The following is a 17,833-nucleotide window of genomic DNA, read 5'->3' as shown; positions in this document are numbered from 1 at the left end:
TCTCCAGCCACAAGAGTGCTGTATTGAGGATGCTTTTCGATCTCAATGTGCATAACAATATAGAAGTTTCTGTCCTAGTTTTGGATTTTCTGCTTCTGACTTCATGCTGTAACCACTCATCCTTGTTAGAGAAAAGAAAAGAAAAAAAAAAGGAAATGCATGTGGGCCACCTGACCTTTTACAGGAAATGCAGTAGCTGTTTCTCTTTTAGCTTGTGGCAAAATAAAACACACAGAGCCATGTTGAAAGTCTTGGGATGAGCATACTTGCAGGCAGATGTCTATTTTGTTACTTGATTTTTGTTTCCTGCTCTGAGCTAATGGACTATGCTTCATATTTGGACTGTTTAAGTGCAGAAGTCAGATTGTGTTAAGTACCAGGTAAGTTTTAGCCCTTCTCTAGAAAAGGGGTGGCTTATCTATTAATCTGCATCATCTACATTTATCTGAGTTTAAACAGTTACTAGTTAACGGAGAGCACTGAAAAAAAAAAAAAGTTCTAATGTAATTTGCTTAAAATTCTCAGATAATACAGTCTTTCTTGAGCTACATTTGAAAAATGAGTAGAAAGAGTAACCTGTTAAAAAGCCATGCACTGTCTTGGTGCAGTCAAATTATATTCGACATCAGCACTGCAGAAGCACAGGTGTTACTTTAGACTAGCTATGAGGTGGGGGATGGTTATGACCATCAGTAGTTGTTTCACTGAGTACTAACCTTGTGCTCTGCTGAGAACCGTTACTCATTTCAGGGAAGTTACACTTCCTCGTGTAAGTTAGCATGTCTCTGCACAGGTTCCTCAAACACTAAGATGCAAGTATTATTTGTTCCCCTTTCATCAAGTCATTTTATGAATTTGTTTTGAATCTCTTAATTATTTATTTGTGCTTCTGATATATTTAGAGCATCATTTTTTCAAACGATGAATCCAGCCTCCATGGGAAAGTCTACAACAACAGAAAATATTGTGCTTTTAAACTATTAACTGCACAGCATTAATTTTGTGTTGGATCAGGCAAAATGTAGAAAAAATATTAGTCAACAGTACTAAAATAATAGTGAGCCAGCTTTTGATTACTTCAAGTGGGTGTTTTGGAATGAGGGATTTCAGCCTGCCTCATTGCATACAAACGTTATGGATAGGCACTTTTTGATATCTGGAAGGGGCTTAAAGACTTGTGTGGTTTCACCGAAGCTTACTGGGGTAGAATCTGAGAATCTCTGATCTGGATGATAATTTAAGTCCATGTGGTGCACTGCAGCTTGATGACTGTCTCTGTCATTACCTCTGAACTGGACTTCTCTGCATAGGCTATGAAGGAAAGCTGTATTCATGCCCTTAGATATAATTCACTTTAGTGAGGCTTGGTTGGAGGGGCAGACATTAGAGAAAGGAGTTAGAAGTTGCTGGTAGAGAAGCATACTTAAAAGTTTGTAGACATATGTCCTGGGATTTAGAGACTATGTCTATGGATGAGTAAACTGCCTGCCAAACATACCTCTCATCCTCATAGCACAAGAATTCTGGATAAATACAAAAATAATAGGGCGACAAAGGCCCAAAATCTTGGACAAATTTTAAATATTCCTCATAACCTTAGAAAGTTTTTGGAATAGCATGTTTTGAAGTAGCATGCAATTTCTGAAGGACATGCGTCTAAAACTCCAATGTTTGTCATTATTTAGTGACTTCAAAACTCAGTGATTTACCAGAAAAAACACAAATTGTATGACAAATTGACTAAACATACGACACAAAAATATGGACATTTTGCAAAATTCTGGAAGTTAACAGGTATGCTACCACAGGTAGGTGCAGTTTACATGGTTGCATAAAAAGTGATTCAGAGACATGTTTAGCTACAATAAGGAAGACTTTGTTATCAGCTAATTTGCATGCCTCTGAATTGCCTGTAATTACTGTCAGTGATAAATGGCACTTTTCATCAGTAATTACCATTGGTGGCCCATTGTAGCCAGCCAGCATTAGGCACCCGCCAAACCCACAGCTGGCCCCTGATTATTTCCCCTGAATAGAAGGGCCCCCCCCCGCATGCAGCTGCAGGTTTCTCCTTCTCCTCCTTGCCTGGCTCCTGGATTGTGTAACATCACCGTGCGATTTGGGCAGCATCAAAATCTTGCAAACTTTTTTTTCCCCCTAGAATTGCCTACAAGCTGCACTCAGTCAGGTCCACTTCAGTGAAGCAAGGGACCCGATTGGTTGCAGCAGCCAGGAAAGTAAGTCGTGTCTTTTTTTAATGTGGAAGTGACAAAGCAATGACCTGATTGGTCCTTGTAAAGCACTTCTTGTGTTAACTGACTTTAAAAAGGCATGTGTGTAGCAAGCATACTTCTCTACTTGTTTTTTTTTAAGAGAGGAGTTTGCTTTGCTGTAATCGGTGGATTGTTTCTTTGGATTACTGGCGTGTGGACAGAAGATACCAAGCTTTCCAGGAGCGATTGTTTGGACCAAGCAAAGGAGCTGTATTTTCAAATGCTCTTGTAAGGGCAATTTTTAAAAACTCTTATAAGCAAATTAAAAGGGCTGAACTGGTCTGGTCTCTGTGTGGAGGAAAAGAAAGCAGAGGATCAGTCTACAATTGTGAAGAGGGAGTAGAGGATTATTAGCAGCTCTCTATCAACTGCAGAAAAGGCTGTTTTTTTTAACTTTATTTTTGTTTTTGTTTTTTGGGGGGGGTTGAGGAAGCCGAGGGAGATGATTATAATACTTTTTGTGCAACGTTCTTGTGCTAAGAGGATTGGGGGTGAGGGGCTGTGGTTGTAACACTTTTATTTTGCATTTGTCCAAAATTCTTCTACTAAGAGATTGAGGAAGGGAGGCTTGTCTTTAATAATTAATGCCCAGATTTGGTGTAGTCTTTTTAGTCAGTTTTGCATAAGAATGTTATCTACAATTGTGCTGAAAGATTGGTAGTGGGGGAATAGTAGCTGTGAGAATTTTACAGAATGTACAGATATAGCAATACAAACCCTGTTATGCTAGTATTTTGTGTATAGTGGCAATGTTTACAACTATCCCTGATGCTATGCCTTTGTTCTATGATAATTTTCTTGCTCTGTCTGGAATTATTGTGCTGAGAGGTTGGGAGGGGGGTTAGGGGCTGTGAGAATGCTGCACAATGTTCAGATATGTTTGCCTGGTACTTTTTGTCTGTTCCTCATTAAAAAATGTAGGGTCACTCAATGCATGATACTGCGAAATCTGTTATTCCAGCATCTTTATTAGTTCATAAGCACATTGTTTTAAATTCCAATGTTATACCCTTGTCTTGTTTTTATTTTGTTTTTACCTTGTCTAGAATTATTGTGCTGAAACATTGTGGGGGGGGGGGGGTAGGGGCTGTGAAAATTCTGCAGAATGTACTGATATTTTAATCCATGCTATATTGTAATATCTTTCTACGTTTATCATAGCAATGTTTTAAACTATCCCTGATGTTACGCCTTTGTTCTGCAGTTATTTTGGGCTTTGCCTGGAATTATGCTGAGAAGATAGAAGGTTGGTAAGGGCTGTGAGAATGTAGCACAATGTCCAGATGTTTGGTATTTTTGGTCTGTTCCTCATCAAATATGTGGGGTCATGCAATGCATGCTGCTGCAAAATCTGTTATTGTAGCATCGTTATTAGTTCATAAGCCCAGTATTTTAAATCCCTAACATAATGCCTTTGTCTTGTGTTATTTTTGCTTCGTCCAGATTTACAATAGCAATGTTTAAAACTATCCTTTGTGTTATGCCTTTGTTCTGCAGTTATGTTTGGATTTGTCTTGAATTATTAACCTGAGAGGTTAGGAGATAGGTAGGGCTGTTAGAAAGTTGAACAATGCTTAGTTGTCTGCCTAGTATTTTTGGTATGTTCCTCAACAAAAATGTGGGTTCATGCAATGCATGCTCCAGTAAAATCTGTTATTTTAGCATCTTTATTAGTTCATAAGCACATTGTTTCATATCCCTAATGTTACGCCTTTGCCTCATTTTTTATTTTGCACTTACTTTGCCTAGAATTATTTATTGTGCTGAGACATTGGGGGTGCTGTGAGAATTCTGCAGAATGTACTGATGTCTTACTTCATACTAATGCAAACCCTGTTATTCTAGTATCTTTCTAAGTTTATCATAGCAATGCTTTAAACTATCCATGATGTTGTGACTTATGTTCTGCAGTTGTTTTTGGCTTTATCTAGAACTGTTAAGCTGAGAGGTTAGGAGATGGGTAGTGATTGTGAGAATGTTTCACTATGTTTAGATGTTTGCCTGGTAATTTTGGTCTGTTCCTCATCAAAAATTTGGGTTCAAGCAATGCATGATAATGTAAAATCTATTATTGCACAATGTTTATTAGTTCATAAGTACATTGTTTTGAATCCCTAATGTTACGACCTTGTCTTGTTTTTACCTTGTGTAGAATTATTATGCTGAGACATTGGGGGTGGGGGGGGTGGGGGGTAGGGGCTGTGAGAATTCTGCAGAATGTGTTGATATTTTAATATATGCTAATGCAAACCCTGTTATTCTAACATCTTTCTAAGTTTATCATAGCAATGTTTTAAACTATCCCTGATGTTACGCCTTTGCTCTGCAGTCGTTTTGGGCTTTGTCTGTAATTATGCTGAGAGGTTAGAAGGTAGTAGGGTCTATGAGAATGTTGCTCAATGTCCAAATATTTATTTTGACATAGGCAATCGTACATTTATATAAATGAAAACAAACCATGTTGACACTATTTTCTTTGCAAACATTATACATCACAAACCATATTGGCATAATTTTAGTTACAAACATTATACATCACTTGTATTTATTTTATTTATTGACATTTGTTGACCGGGAAAGTCTGATTGGAACAGAAACATATTTTCAGAGGAGGTCCGGGGAGAAAAGCTCCACAAACACATTATGATTGCACAGAATTTATAGAAATTACAGTCCAATACAGTACAATATAACAAAATGAGAAGCAGACAAATTGTGGGAAGTTACAATATCAGAGAGATAAGCAGTAATTTACAAGATATATATATACACAGACATACTTTTTTTGTAAATAGGTTGAAAGTTAAGAAAGGAAAAGATCACCAGATGGGTAATGTTAGGTTGAAAGAATTAATAAAGGGAAAGAAAAATCATTAGTTGGGTAGTTTTAAAGGGGTGAGGGGTTAGAATGATAGTTAAGATTAGTGAGATTTATAATACGAAGAGTTGTTTAAAATAACCTAGAGATCAAAAAGAGTTTCTTACTGGTTTTGATGGGTAAAGATTGGGGTAAGCTAGAGGAAGGCTCGAGGAGAGTAGGATGTTTATCTATTTGGGTAGATGCAGGGGCAGACTTTAGTATTTAGTAGTTATTCTTTAGGGTGAGTTTAAATTTGTTGAAGCAGCTAATGTTGCTTATGCTGGCTGGAAGTGAGTTCCATAGTTTAGCGACAGTGTATTAGTAAAGGCAGTCTCTTTTAATCTATCCAGGCATTATCAGTCAGACATTACGTAGCTCTTTTGATTCCTGCCTTCTTTTCAACCTTGTTCCTCCTATACATGTATTGTTCCTACAATTCACATTTTTTCTTTGTAATTTGCTCCTAAACTTTTCTAAAGATCCCAATTCCAGTTGTTTAGTCTCTGTTACTATATTCACTACTTCTAGTATAGTTGGTTTAGACTTTGATTTCCATATTCTAGTAATTACTTTTTTGGCAGCCACCATAATTAGAATCAGCAAGGCCTCACTATGTCTAGGCAATTCTGATTCCATATCATAGCTCAGAAAAATCATCTCCGTCATCACACCGATATGTCCACTCAGTATCTCCAACAGTGCATCCCACAGGGAATCCTTAAAATCCGTCAACCCACCACACTCCCATGTTCCTAAGTACCTCTTTCTTCCACATCACACCTCCAACATTTGCTGTCTACTTGAGGAAAAATTCTCTGGAGACTCCTTAGAGTATAAGTATATATAAACATTTCCAAGCAAAAATCCTAAATCTTCTAGATTTTGCTGCATATATGGGAGACATACGTATATCCTCTTTGTGAACTGCTTATCCAGTCTCTATTCTCAATCCTTTCTAACCTCCTCTGATTGATTCTTATAGTTATCATGTAATATTTTATATGCTTTACTAATTATTCCTTTTTTAATGGCAGCTTCTGTTCTAGGTTCTCTTTGTACATTTCCCTTTTTTAATAAACAATTTTTTTTTATTTATATTTATTTATTTATCCTTTTTGTTGTCTGGGTTAGTCCCACTAGGCTAGTGCCATTTTTTCTGAGGAGATCCGATGTAGTATTTATACTAGTTGGGGTAATTTGGCCAGGGTATTGAGGAACTACCCCTACTCTTTTCGATAGATGACATGGGAACTTTTACATCCAACTGTGCTACCAGCAACCCAAGCAGATGGGGTTTAAGGTCTCATCCAAGGGATGGCATACACAGGAGTGCAGCACTCCCCTTGTGCTGAACTGTGCTGTCAACAATTGATCGACCTGGTGTGGTAATAGAACCCACAACCTTCTGCACCAAAGGCAAGTGTGCTACCTGTTGTGCCACTGAGAGTGATTATTATTTACATTTCCAATATACATTTGAATTTTTCTCTTTTGTTTTAAATAAATCCACAAGTTAATTCACCAGTTAATAGCATCTGTTTGTATTTGCTCTGATAGTCTTAAAACTAAAATTGTTAATGCATAATTCACTTTGATTGAATGTTATATTATTGAACTCACTGTTACACAGACATCTCGCTCTTTGATTTAATAATGTTTGAGATTAAGTAGTATCAAGTGTTTTGCCTTGACTGTAACATGTTTCAGTCTTGCATGCACAAATGCTATTTGTTTTTGATTTTTCCATTACAGCCTCACTCCTGCAGTCCTCAGTGCTGCCTTGGCTGGTATGAAGTTTCTTCTTGGCAAATGCACCAGTTTCTTTTATTTCTTTTTCTTCAAAAATTGGAAGGTTCTTGTTTAAAGGTAGCCCAAGCACCATGAGGCCAGTCTTGTCATTTTGTTGGGAATCTCCCTCAAATAGCAAAGCATGTATAAGTAACAAGACAGGGCCAAAGGCTGTAGTGAATACCTCCTGCTTTACTTGCTGCTCATTTACAAACATGTACTGACATGAAAGAAGAATTACAGTATATGTGCACTTTAGGTGTATAAATAATAATAAAAACATTGTGGAATTCAAGAACACACAAGATAAATGATAAAACTCTGTTTTTTATTTGAATTATCACTTAAGACATAGGCAAGCATATGTTAACAGAAAAGAAAAAACATATTACATTTTCTTCCAACTACATACATTATACATCACACAACTTTTTTTTTGTAGCTATCATCAGTCCAGCATTACATAAATTGTTGATTTCCTGCCTTCCCTTTAAAAATTGCTCCTTCTGAACATTATTCTGCATGTATTGTCACCACATTTTCAGTTTATTTCTGAGTAATTTGCTCCTTCTCTTTTCTAAAGACCCCCCTCTTCCAGAGTTTTGCCTCTTTTTATAATATTCAGTACTTTGAATACAATTAGTTTAGGCTTTGACTTCCATTTTCTAATGAATTTTTTTTTTTGGCTGCCGAGATAATTAAACATAATAAGCCCTCACTACATATAGGCAATTCAGATCATGTGTCCCGGCTGAAAAAAATAATTTCCTTAGTTACAGACATTTGCTCACCCAGTGTTTCTGAAAGAGTACTCTGTAGAGATTTTTTTTTTAAATCTGCCAACTCATTACACTCCCAAAAAATATGTTCCCAGTTATCTCTTCCATTCCAATCACACCTCCAGCATTTGACATCTACCTGGGGAAAAATTCTTTGAAGTCTGGTTGGGTTATAAAAATACCTATGCAAACACTTCCAAGCAAGGATCCTAAACTTTCTGGACTATGTTGCACACTTAGGAGACATACACATCTCCTTCCATTGTTACTTTGTAAATTGTTTTTCCAGTCTCTCTTCACAGGTTTTTCTAACCTCTTCTGATTGATTCTTTTAGCTATCATGCAATATTGTATATGCTCTACTAATTATCCCTTTTTAACAGTAGCTTCTGTTCTAGATTCAGTTAAAAACTCTACCAGAGCAGGTCTTCCACTTAAGATTTTTCTCTCCCTTTCTGTTTGCCTATACTCTGACATCAGTCCCTGGCAGGAAGACAAGTCTGTAACATGTAGTCCAAATGTATTTTTGCCTCATCTCACTCTGTTACCTTTTCCACTCTATTTGCTTCCAATATCTTGGTTCCTTTGCCATTTTCTCCAGTAAATTCCAGACATCCTCTTGCCTATTTTCTGTATCCTTGCTTGCTATCATCCCTATTGGGAAAAATCTCCTTTAACTGTTTTCGTGGTGGTTTAGTTCTTAGAATACTTTCTGCAACTTTATGAAAATAATACTCTGTATGGTTGTTATTATTCTTCTTAGTGATCTGCAGCCAAAATCCCAGTCTCTGTCTTTATTTCTTGAACTCCACCCCCCCCCCGCTTCATCATTATCATTCCTTTACATTTTGAATTATAACCTTCTGCTTGTGTTCTGTATATGAACCTTCACTTTGTAGCTCAAAAATATCCCTTCAAATTAGGTCATTCTAAACCACCTTGTCTATTGGCAGGATTAATTTATCCCACTTAAATCATGCCCTCCTCTCCTCCCAGGTATATTCCTTCATCTCTTTATTAATTATTACCCACAACTTTTCCTCTGGTTAATATAAATATATCTGACCCATATATAAGTCTGAAGGGACTAACAGATGTTCACTGCTTGTATCTTATCCATAAATAAGAGCTTGAGCTTTCAGAGTCTGAATGTTTGTATTATCTTTTGTTTAGTGTCTTCCCACATATCCTTTGCTGTCATAACAGAAGCCTTTTTAATTCAAGCTCCTAAATACTTCATCTTATCATGACCCCTTAAATATGGATATTGCTTTACCATTTGTATATCGTATGGGTATAGCCTTTGATGTGAAGTTGTTCAAGCTCTCCTTCATTCTTACTGATGGGTTCGGAGCCGATCCTTGGCTCTGAGTCAGCCTATTTGCAAAGCAAGAAGTCTCTAACAGCTAAAGGCTGAAACCCTATCCCATAATGCACCTCCACCTTCCCCAGATCTAGTTTGCCGCTACAACAGATTGTGTGTCTTCTACAGCTCAGGCCGTATTTCTTCAGATAAGTGTGTTCTTTTTGGAGTTTTTTGGTAGTTTTCATTCTGGATAAAGAATTGAGAGTATTTAGCCAGGATAGGCTATTCTTTCTTTATGTTTTTTGTGCTAAGTATTTGAGAAAAACAAAGAACTTTGTCTTCTCATTTCTGGCATTAGGCCCTGTTGGTGCTTCTTTAGTTTTTCTTTCCTATCCCGTATAGCCGAGTTAGGCTTTCTTTAGTTATTTATAACTGTAGCCAGTTAGGCTTAATTTCTTTTGCAGCTAAGTAAGGGTTTAAAAATCGAGTTCAGAATTTCTTGTTTTAGTCTTGAACATTAGAGTTTCTGGTTGAAATTGTTGTTGGGATATCTCTATCTTAGAGTGAATTAACTGCAAGGTCTATCACTATGTCTGAAAAAGCTAAGTCAGGGTTTAAAAAGTGCCCTAAATGCAACCAAAAAATGTCCATCCAGGAAGTTTGTTCCATTTGCCATGGATTCAGTGCCAGGGTTTTGGTGGAGAGTAAAAGAAAGTTAGTTGAACGTGGTCTTATCAAGTTTGCTTTTCAGTCAGACTTGGATACTGCTTCTCCAGGAAAACCAAAACCATCATCTTCTGCTTCTTCTACTGCAAGTTTGGATCTGAAGAGCTCTTCGTTTCTGAAGATTTCTAAAAAGGTTCCTGTCTTGGTTCCACAGCTATCGGTGCCATCTGTACAGGTAGTTGGTAGGAGCCGATCCCCAGTTCTGGAACTGACCTTAAGATCTCCGATTCTGGACTCACCGGCACCTATTTAGTTTCCTGTCGGGCTTCCAGACTTTCAGATTTGGATGTGGATTGTGTGGTACGGAGACTGTTACAGAATCCAGTGCTGGCTAAAATTCTGTTGGCTTCAACTCAGGCAGCTTCGGAACTGATAAAGTCATCTCCCATACTTTCTGCTCCTCCTCCGACTTGAGTCGAGACATTGGAGCTGGAGGGAGCTGTTCAGTTGATTGTGGAACCGTCGGTTCTGACACCCGCTTCGGACCTGTCGGCACCGACAACCCTGATGTCTACTGCTCCGGCGGCGGACTCTGGGAGCCGACACTCTCCCGTCGGCTCTGAGGAGGGGAGTCGAACTGATGTGTCGGTTCCAACTCTTCCCCTTGGGACCTTGATGTGGATGAGCTCAGCTCCCACCTCTGGCTCGGATCCTGCATTTTTGGTGCACGAGGAGTCATCGGTGTCTTCGGACCTGGGTGCTTCCTCGCATTGGAGCCATGGTGCCTTTGATGCCATGAGGAGGGTTTTGTCCCCCCGGACAGTCACAACCTCTGAGATGGCCACCTCCTGTAAAGCACTGGAATCTTCTCCATCACTGCAGACTCACCATAAGTGTAGGGACCCGGAGCCTCAGGAAGCCCCATTGGGGGAACCTGGCTCTTCCGAGATTTCCCCAGAAGTTCCCACTGAAGAGATTCCTTGGAAGAGGTTATGTAAGAGGAGATCCTCTTGGGTTTCTCTGCCCTTTGATGAGTTGATAGACCTTTTATCTCGAAGGGCATGGGAGTCACCAGATACTATGGAGCCCGTTCCTAGGAGGCCCAACAAATTCATCTCTGCTCCTCATGATAAAACCTTTTTATCCAAACCAATTCCTGTTGATGCCATGATGGTTGTGGCAACCACTAAGAAAGAGATGTCTGTCCATCCTCCTGATAGGGAATCTAGGATTATGGACAGATATGGCAAGCACATGTTCAGTTCTACGACCTTTGCTCTTTGGTCTTTGAACTGTCTTACCCACTTCACAAGGCTTCAAAGAGATCTCCTCAAAGAGTTCGGAGATGCTCTCCAGGGTGCAGTAGCCGATACAGTGGCGGACAAAGTAACGTCACAGCTTGCTACCCATAATTCTATTGTTAACTCTTCCATGCGCCTTGTATCATACGCAGCCGATGGGACAAGTAGGGTAGTGAGTACAGGAATAGCTCTTCGGAGACATTCCTGGATGCACTTATGTTTTTTTGCGGAACCTTTCAAGTCATCCTCTGTGGACTCCCCATTTGATGGTTCTTCCCTTTTCGGACCAAAAGTTAAAGAGACCGTCACCAGATATGAGCAAGATGGAAAAACTCTATCTGCCGTAGGAGTCCATTTTTCCACCCCTACTAGACCTTATCCTAAAGGTCGACAGGGAGGGAAAATGTGGTTCCACAAAGCCCAAGGAGCCTTTTCAGATTCACGATATGAAGCTTCTTCCAGCGGCAGAGGAGGGGGCAATGATGGACGACACCGCCCACATGGCAGAGGGGTCCACAGAACCAAGGTGACAGGGATCAGTTCCTTGGGAAGCCCTACCAGTGCTCCCCTGAAAGGAGGCCTGACTGTCCTAACCTGGAGGCAGTCGGGGGACGTTTGTCTTTGTACCTAGGTGCCTGGCTCAAAATTACAAAAGACAGATGGGTACAAAATGTCATATCCAGAGGCTAATTCACCCCCTTTCATACCCACCCCAAACCAACAAAAGGAATCCCAGACATTCCCCCCAGTCTATGGAATGCAGCAACAGTAGAGGTTCAAAAACTGTTAGAAAATTACTCAAGATTCTTTTTAGTGCCAAAGAAAATAGGGGACTGGAGACCAATTTTGGACCTCATCAGACTCAACAAGTATGTAGAAAAGACAAAGTTCCGGATGGTCACGCTTCAGTCAATACTCCCGTTCCTAGGGAAAGACAATTGGATGTGCTCAATAGATCTTCAGGATGCGTACTACCATATCAAAATGGCCAGGCCATCCAGAGATTGCCTGCGCTTCAGGCTGGAAGCCAGTTATTACCAGTTTCGTGCCCTGCTCTTCGGTCTCACTACAGCCCCCAGAGTGTTCACCAAATGTATGGCAGTGGTTATGGCTCACTTGAGACATCAAAGAATCTGGGTGTTTCCATATTTGGACGACAGGCTGCACCCACCAGGCATCAGCTTATTCAGGTGAGGGACATTACCTTAGATCTCTGCTTTCAACTGGGCATCACAATAAACTCAGAAAAGTTTGCTTTATTGCCGTCACAGCATACAGTATTTATAGGAGCAGACTTAGACACAGTCAACATGTCCTTAAGACTTCCTCCAGAAAGAGTGCTTACTCAAAGCACCAGCATCACAGATTCTCAGGCTGCTGGGCACCATGGCAGCAGCTATCATTGCAATACCTCTGGTGAGATCACACATGCGCATTCTTCAGTGGCTGCTATTCACCCAATGGACTTTTCAGGACTTACCAATGAATCACCCAGTTCTGATAACCAACTCTTGCAAGAAGGATCTTCAGTGGTGGCTGATATCCGAATCTGTGACCATGGGACATCCCTTTATCCTTCTGGTTCCAGTTGCAACGGTGACCACGGACGCCTCTCTGATCAGGTGGGGGGGGCATTTTCAGGGACGGAAAGCCCAAGGTACATGGCAGGCACACGAGGCTCAATTGCATATAAACATCTTAGAGATGAGAGTGGTTCTCTTAGTGTTGCAGTTCTTTCAAGACTCTCTTCCTCTGGGCACAATTGCAATCCAGTCAGACAACATGTCCGTAGTTTGGTACATAAACAAACAGGGTGGAACCAGATCTTACCCCCTATGTCGAGAGGCTCTAAGAGTATGGCAATGAGCAGATTCCACCCAGCGCTTTCTGATAGCAATGCACATCCCGGGAAAATCCAACGTGATAGCAGACAAGCTCAGTAGGGCAATTCTGTTGCCTCATGAGTGGTCCCTCAAATATGAAGTCACGGAAATGATTTTCCACAGATGGGGCTAGCCTTGCTGCAACTTCTTTGCAATCCCCACAAACACCAAATGCAGCAACTACTTTGCCCTAATCCCTCAACAGGGACACTCCCAGAGGGGCGTGCTTGTACATGATTGGCTCCTGGGACTCCTTTATGCCTTCCCTCCCTTTCCCCTGATTCCCAAAGTTTTGCAGAAAGCCAGTTTTCTGGGCAGGACACTTATCTTAATAGCCCCATATTAGCCTCGTCAAATCTGGTTCCCCTTTCTGAAGCCTCATCTAGTAGAAGAACCTTGGATCCTGGACCCAGTGCTGGATCTTCTGACCCACTCATCAGGAGCTCCTCACCCTTCACTCCAGTCCATCAAACTAACAGCTTGGCTGCTCCAGTTCCCATAATAGCCAAGTTCCAAAATTTATCAGCGGAAGCTCAACATATTCTTTTGTCCTCACATAAATCTTCAACTAGGAAACTATACCTAAGTAAGTGGAAGAAGAGGTTTTCAATCTGGGCTCAGCAGAACAACATTGATCCCTTTCTGGCCTCTATATCGAATATCTTAGAGTTTCTGACCAAACTGTTCAATGAAGGAGCTGCAGCAGCAACCATTCATATGCAACTGGCTGCCATATCCAATTTCCATATTGGTGAATCAGGAAACGGTATTATGTCTCACACTTTGGCGAAGGCCTTTCTGAAGGGTATGATGCATCTAAGACCACTAATTAGATCACCTACCAATCCATGGAATCTAAATTTAGTCCTATCCGAGATTATTCTTCCACCCTTTGAACCTGCTTTTTCCTATGAGCTGAAATTCCTTTCATGGAAGACCATTTTCCTGGTGGCCATTACATCCGCATGCAGAGTTTCAGAGTTGCAAGCCCTTTCAATTAAGCACCCATATTTGATATTCCACAAAGATAGGGTTTCCCTCAGAATTAACCCTTCTTTCTTACCCAAAGTTTGTTCAGAATACACCCTTAATCAAGCGATTGAATTACCTGTTTTCTTTCCCAATCACACTAATCATTTGGAATATATGCTTCACAAGCTTGACATCCATAGACCGCTTCATTTCTATTTAGACAGGACAAAAGACCATAGGAGATCTGATCAGTTGTTTGTCCCCTTTTCAGATTCCAAGAAAGGTGCAGCAGTATCTAAATCTACCTTATCTAAATGGATGTCTGATTGCATATCCTTCATATACCGCACTGCAGACATTTCTTAAGAGAATAAAGTCAAGGCTCATTCAACCAGAGCTGTTTCTACTTCCATAGCCTTTTTGGCCAGACTACCCATTGAGTCTATTTGTGCAGCTGCCACATTGTCTAGGCCACATACCTTCATAACTCACTACAAAGCAGACAAGGCCTCTAGGGACAGGGCTTCATTTGGTTTTGCTATCCTTAGACAGGTACTCCCGTGAGCCGCCCAAGATTGTGGTGCTGGGGACGCTACACATCAGTAAGAATAAAGGTGAGAGTGAACAACTTCACATAAAGAAGTTATGTACTTACCATAACGTTCCATGTAAGTTATTCTTCTCACCTTCACTCTTACAACCCCACCCCCACCTACCCCCTTCCTATGTCTGGAAGTTCGAGAGGGGCTCTATGTTTGGTTTTGGTTCTTCTGAGGAGTTTCCTCTCACAAGTTGTGTATGTGATTTCCTTTTGATATCTGATATAGCAGAGTTTCAGACAGCAAACAAAATCTGGGGAAGGTGGAGGTGCATTATAGGATAGGGTTTCGGCCTTGAGCTGCTAGAGACCTCAAACTTTGCAAATAGGCTGACTCGGAGCCAAGGATCGGCTCCGAACTCATCAGTAAGAATGAAGGCGAGAAGAACAACTCACATGGAACGTTATGGTAAGTACATAACTTCTCTTTTTAATCTTCATTAATTTTATATTTTGAAAAGACTTGAAGTTCTGTCAAAATGTTCTACAACACTGAGATGTCCTTTTCTGGATTTATTAGGTATAAAATAATATCATCTGCAAATAAAGCCAACTTTTCTTGAGTAACATACCAATTATATCCTTGAATTTCTTTTCCCTTCTGCTACAGTTTTGTCAGGATCAACTTTTTCTGCTGGTATGATTACATCTTCACTAATACAGGTCTTGGCAACTTTCTCAAGGCTAGGTTTGGAACATACACTCAATGTGCTCTTTCAGCATTTATTTTCTGAAGGATATGAAGTTTGAAACTCAAATGCCTGTCATTATTTAGTGTCTTCAATCCTAAGTGATTTACTGGGCAACCACAAATTTTATTAGGAACAGAACAAAAATATGAGGAAAAATCTGGGCATTTTGTGAAATTCCAGACAGCTGAGAGATGGACTAGTAATTCTACCACTGTCTGCACCCTAAAGAATGTGATCAGTGAGGCACAAAGTGATGGTTATTATACTGTGTCCCTTTTGCAAGCTGTGATGATGAAAAAATAGGAGGTTATATGCATTTAAAATGGAGGTCAGCAATAATGAGGCAGCTAAATCCAACATGTTAGATGACAGAGGAGATAAGTAGGATGGCAAGAAGACAGAAACAGGGGATTAGCCTGTCTTTCAGGGGGTGACTGTATGTCTCAAAAAATACTATGAAATGGCAGACTGACAGCATATAAAGACTATTTTGCTCGTCTAGGTTTCCCTGGTTATTCATTCAGATATTAACTCCATGTCCCCCAATGGTGCTTTATTGTTGGAGGAACAACAGCCAGTGACATTGTCAACTTCACTAAAATTCATTTACTGGCTAGTAAGTACACAGCATGGATGCCAGCAAAGGAGAAGTTTAGAGAACCTGAAAGAAATCAGCCAGAAAAGGTGAAGAAAAATTGCTGTTTGGGAAGAATCCTGTAGTTGTTCATTAAAAAGCAATTCAAGCTTCAGCTGTGGTACAAGAGATGACTTCCAGTAATTTAGTGGAAAAAATAAATCAAATGTACTCAGAGATGATTAAATAAAATGAAACATTGAAGGAATATATAAAATTGAATAACAAAAGGCTGGAAAAAAAGGCTTAACTAGCTATTCAGATACACTGATAAAACTACAAAAATCAGCGGATGAAATGAAGAAAAGGCTAGCTGAGTATAAGACTTCTCAAGAAGAGCTGTTTCAGAACAATGATGATCCAGAGGGAAGCAGAATGTAAGAAAGTACTGCTGTTGTTAGTTGGTCTTGATGGAGAGAAAACATTCAGCAGAGTAAGCTGGGATTTTATGAGTAGGGCAATGGAAGAATTTGCATTCCCTGACACAGTAACAAGCTTAATTAGGAGGATATATGAAAGATCAGAGGTATAAATTAAAGTGGGGGGTTCCTCTCTGATAATTTATGTTTGATCAGAGGAACCAGGCAGGGGTGTCCTCCCCTTTGTTATTTGTTTTATATTTAGAACCACTGGCAAAGCAAATAAGGGACTCAGAAATTCAAGGATATAATTGGTATGGCAGTCAAGAAAAGTTGGCTTTATTTGCAGATGATATTATTTTGTACCTGATAAAACCAGAAAGGAATATTTCAGTATTGTAGAACATTCTGAGACAGTTTCAAGTCTTTTTTTTGATACAAAATTAATGAAGATAAAACAAAGACAATAGCTGTAAACTATCTACACACGCATGAATTTGTTCAGTAATACCCATATTTATAGGGACATTATAAAATAAAGTATTCAGGAGTATGGGTTAAAAGAATTATGTTATGGCAGCTAAGGGTATGTGGGAAGAAATAAAAAGATAATACAAACACTGAGAAACTGGAAGCTGTGTTTTATGGATATGTATAGCAATATACTAGTAGTGGAAATAGTTTTAGTCCCTTTAGGTTTATATACAGGTCAGGCATATTTTTATCAATCAGAGGAGAGGTAATGGCCAGTAATTAAAAAAGAGTTTGAAGGATTTTATCTGGGAGGGGGAAGAGGGCAAGATTCCAGTGGGATATGTTGATCCTTTCAACAGAACAAGGTAGTTTGGGATTACCTGATTTGAAGAGGTATTTCATAGCTACAGTTAAGGCTCCTATATGTAGCAAAAGCAGAAAGCTGTAATTCAAATTGGAAAGAGATGATGATGAAACAGGGGGAAGCTTTAGAAATAAGGAGAGACTGGGATTTTGGATGCAGATCCTTAAGGAGAATAACAACAATCATACAGAATGTTATATTGATTATCAGATGGTATTCTAAGAACTAAGCCAACACAGGAATTGATAAAGGAGATTCTGCCAATAGGACTGACTGTAATTAGAGGTGCAAAGAATAGGCAAGAAGGGGATGGAATTTTTTTTTATTTTTTTTTAAACAAGAAGCATCTTTATTAAATTATTGCATATGACATAGGCAACCATACATTTTTTATAAATGAAAACAAATCATATTAACAATTTTAGTTGCAAACATTATACATCACTTATAATCTATCCAGTCATTGTCAGTCAAACATTACATAGCTTATTCAAATCTTGCCTTCTTTTAAACTTTCTTCCTCCTCTGCATGTATTGTTCATACACTTCCCATTTTTTCTATGTAATTTGCTCCTACCCTTTTCTAAAGGTCATAATTCCAGTTGTTTTCTCTCTGCTACTATATTCAGTACTTCTAGTACAGTTGGTTTAGACTTTGATTTCCATTTCATAGTAATTGTTTTTTTTTTTTTTGGCAGCCACCATAATTAGAGTCTGCAAGGCCTTACTATGTCTAGGCAACTCCAGTTCTGTATCATAGTTAAAAAAAAATCATTTCCTTAGTTACACCACTTTGCTCACCCAGTATCTCTGACAGAACAGTCTGCAGGGAGTCTTTAAATTCTGCCAGCTCATTACACAGAAAATGTATTCCCAATTACCTC

At 39.4% G+C, this 17,833-nt stretch overlaps 1 protein-coding gene across 1 annotated transcript in view; it reads left to right on the top strand.

Moving 5' to 3' along the window:
- The first annotated feature begins 242 nt into the window (after nucleotides 1-242).
- Nucleotides 243-17,833, top strand: part of LOC122808412 — a 234,597-nt gene continuing 217,006 nt past the window's right edge. Inside the window, exon 1 of the mRNA XM_044079374.1 lies at nucleotides 243-380. The gene's annotated coding sequence lies outside the window, so the exon portion shown is untranslated. The remainder of the gene's footprint in view (nucleotides 381-17,833) is intronic.

The sequence above is a fragment of the Protopterus annectens genome, chromosome 8.part0, assembly GCF_019279795.1.
Source record: "Protopterus annectens isolate FY-2018-M chromosome 8.part0, PAN1.0, whole genome shotgun sequence".
Lineage (NCBI taxonomy): Eukaryota > Metazoa > Chordata > Ceratodontiformes > Protopteridae > Protopterus > Protopterus annectens.
This window is presented reverse-complemented; position numbering and strand designations above follow the sequence as displayed.